Source organism: Nannospalax galili, unplaced genomic scaffold (assembly GCF_000622305.1).
Source record: "Nannospalax galili isolate Female #2095 unplaced genomic scaffold, S.galili_v1.0 scaffold1267, whole genome shotgun sequence".
NCBI classification, from domain to species: Eukaryota; Metazoa; Chordata; class Mammalia; order Rodentia; family Spalacidae; genus Nannospalax; species Nannospalax galili.
This window is the reverse complement of record NW_008356043.1, coordinates 24,322-28,394: the sequence shown is the minus strand read 5'-3', so window position 1 is coordinate 28,394 and position 4,073 is coordinate 24,322.

Here is a 4,073-nt window from a genome sequence, read left to right as displayed (position 1 = left end):
TCCTCCCACAGTGGCACAAGCCATAACATAAACTAGCAGAGCAGAAGTGTGAGGTTGGGGCGCTCTGAGCAGAGCAGAAGTGTGAGCTCCACCTGCTGCTCCTGGTTCTTCAGTATCCTTAGAGCGTTTCTCAGACTCAGCCAAGCACTAAAACAACAGGGATGTTTGGATCCAGGATCCAGGAGAGATCCTCTGTGCCTTATCTATTTTCCCCCTCCCTCAGTCCCAGCAGTATAGACATGACATCATTTTTCCTGATTAATAAAGATCAGATCATTCTATCTGAGGATTTTGGTTAATGATAAGGTAGGTGTCCACACAGCAAAGTAAATGTCATTCTAGGTATTCCAAGAAGGACTTTAAAAATATTTGTTAATGATTCAAAGATTTAATACAATGTAATTTGATCACATTTAGAGCCTCCTCTACCTCCACCTCACTATTTCCTCACCTTTATGTCCTCTATTACTGTTTGTCTTTTTTTTTTTTTTAAGAAAAACTTATTAGGTCTAATCTGTGTTTCCAAAATGCTCTTGGGAATGGGTCTATCCATTGGAGTCTGGTCAACCCAACAGGCAGCACATCAGTAAGGAAAATGACTTTCTCTCTCCCGGCATCTATCAATTGCCAATAAATCCTCAGCTAGTGCTGGGTCTTCCTGCCTACCTTCTCTAGCCATGCTGGGCCTGCCTGTCTTGGTTTGCACAGGTATTGTGCATGCTATTATAAGCACCATGGGTTCATGGGTTCATATGTGTAACTACCCTGTGGTGTCCAGACAACAAAATTCCATGTATTCACCTGCTACCTCTAGCTCTCACAATCTTTCTGTCATTTCTTTCTCAATGATCCCTGAGCCTTGGGAGAAGAGGGTGCAGTACAGGCATTCCATTTAGGGCTGAGCACTCTGCAATCTCTTATTCTTTGCACGTTGACCAGTTGTGGGTCTCTGTGTTAATCACCATCTACTGAAAGAAGAGGAACTCTGGTAAAAGCTGAGAAATACACTAACCTATAATGTAATAATAAGTTATTAGGAGTCAACTTAATACGGTGTCTATTTCCCCCAGGTCCATCTTTATCTGCCATTTTCTTGAAGCAATTTATGGGATCACAATCTGAGCCGTTGCTCCTGGTGCTCCCACTCAAGTTGCTGTAGTAAGAAATTACATCTTTGACAAGGCCAAGCTGAAGAAAATGGGGATGCAGGAGAAGAACACCCTATTGACCAAGGAGACCACTGACTAGAACAAAGGAGAGAAATTTCCTAAAAGCCTAGAAGGGAGGATTTCCCCACCCCAACCAAACATCATCATCTCTGAGACATCTTCATGATGTGGTGGAAGAGCCTCCTGCAAGATGGCCATGAGCTATAAGCTGCGCTGTGAACCTGGGCACACTGCAGCAGGGAGAAGAACACCCTATTGACCAAGGAGACCACTGACTAGAACAAAGGAGAGAAATTTCCTAAAAGCCTAGAAGGGAGGATTTCCCCACCCCAACCAAACATCATCATCTCTGAGACATCTTCATGATGTGGTGGAAGAGCCTCCTGCAAGATGGCCATGAGCTATAAGCTGCGCTGTGAACCTGGGCACACTGCAGCAGTGCCACTGGCCTGCAGGTCTGTGATGGGGATCCCCCTGACCCCAGTCAGACTGCCAGATTCCACCAGTTTGCTCTGGGATAGCACAGAAATTTTTGTGTATGGTTAATAAAAGTAAAGCATGGCTCGTGGCAAAAAAATTGCTTTGTCTATTTAGCAGAATGATAGTAGTAGGCTCCTCACTATGGCCTGTGACCTATTTACAGGTTCTTGTCCCTGATAACAGTTCCATTATGGACTCCAGCTAGCTTCTTGCAATATATACATACACAATATAAAAAAGAGTTAAAATGTGGTTACCCTGTAATAGGGATTTAGTGACCCTAATAGAAACCACAGACCAGCAAATAAGAAGCTCAAGGCCAGGAATGGACTCTTTCTTTTGGAGCTGTTGACCAGAGGGATTCCATAGACCCTCAGACAATATTGGCTATTGCTATTGTAGTTGGTTGCCCACCAGAACTTGACAGTAAGACCCCATTGCTGAAGATACTACATACCTGAGTTGCAGAACAAATAAGGAGAAATCAAGTTGGTACTGACCTCAAACTTCATCTCTGCCGTCTGGTTTTCACAGTACTAAAAGGTTTTATGCTTGTTACTAGCAGAGAAAGGTAATGATCAACCTTACCCAGCTGTGGATCCTGCAAGCTACAATAACAACTGTCTTGGCAAAATATACTCACTGATGCAATAGTGGCATGAATATCATAGGAACTTTATGACTGGATTTAAGGTCCACTTCACAATAAAGCGTCCATACCTGACATTCTTATCTGGGCCAAGAACCTGTAGCTAGACATGTCACAGACCACTTGAGGATGCTGGGAGAGGGAGAGTCAGTTTTCCCTACTGGTGTGCCTCCTGGTAGGCTGACCAGACTCTAAGGAATAGGCACACACCCAAGAGCTCTTGGGAAACACATATGAGGCTTGACACGCCTTAAAAAAATAAATACAAATAGTAATGAGGACATGAAGTCAGAGGTAAGTAGTAACATGAGGGTGGAGAGGAGGGAGGGGGTCTGAATATGATCAAAATAAATTGCATGAAATTCTCTACACAATCTAAAATTGTTAGAAACATGAAAGCTTTTTTCCCTGTGTGTCAGACTCTATGTGTTTCATTGGTACAAGACTATGACCAGACTGCATTCCATAAATGCATAAAGTAGTCAAAGAATGAATTTAATAGAAATGTATTTGATGAAGAATATTTATAGAGCAAAAAAAAATTTATGAATTGAGTAATTCTCCACTCTGACTCTCTGACTTGCCATGTGGCCAGATAGCATTCATGGACAAAAAGAGACAGCTAGAGTGTTCACAGCTGACGTTTCCTGATTTGCTAGTCTGATGAGTTGGTGCCCACAATTTCGGCTCAGCTGCTGTGATTCACTGAAATCCAGATATGTGATCACAAAGCCATGCTGCAAGGATCTCCTGTTAGTCAGTTTGCATTTTATGCTAGCTTTTCTGTTTGTTATACTAGGGGTCAGGCATGGATGATCCTTCGGGGAAAGTTTAATTATAACACTGCTGTGCTCAGTGTTCCCACCACTTTCATATTTTTTCCAGCTATGGCAATTTCAGAAGATTTTTAAATTTGCTTCTCATAATTATTGTCAAGTATGAAGTCCAATCCAGAGACTAAGCAGAGACAGGAGATTTTTCATGAAATAGGTAATAATTATTTGACAAATAAATGGAAAACCTTTCTTAACTAAAACCACAATAATGAAAAAATAATATCTGAGAAATTTAGAATTAATGTATAAACTTTTCACTTGGTATGAAAACACCTTTCCATTTAACATTTGTCTAAAGTCAAGTGACTTCTCAGCATCAACGACACATAGCGCATTATCAATGCCATAGAGCTGAGAGATTTGGACACTGACAAATAATCAAAGTTCTGTACAATAACAGGAGGCATGTTTCAGAGGTATTTACTTCACATAAGGACATATTTTCCTTCCAGGAGAACATTGAAGAACATCTGATTTTAGCTCGAAAAAAGACACATGAAGGAGATAAAGGTATAGAAATAAAAAAGGACAATGTCGGGGCTGGAGAGATGTCTCAGTGGTTAAGAGCACTGGCTGCTCTTGCAGAGGACCCGGGTTCGATGCCCAGCACCCATATGGTGGAAAGAATCATCCTTAACTCCAGTACCAGGGGAATCCGAAGTCCTCTTCTCACCTCCACGGCATTGTACAACATGGGTGCACTCACATACATGCAGTCAGTACACTCATAGACATAAATAAAAATAAATAAAGATATTAAAAAAAGAAAAAGGACGATGTCAAAATATCCTTTTTTTCAGACAATATGTTTCTATACATAAAATATCATAAAGACTCCACTGGAAGAATACTAGAGGGGATTAAACACATGAATCAAGGTAGCAGGCTACAAAATGAACACACAAATTCAGTAGCTTTCCTATAAGCCAACAAAAAACA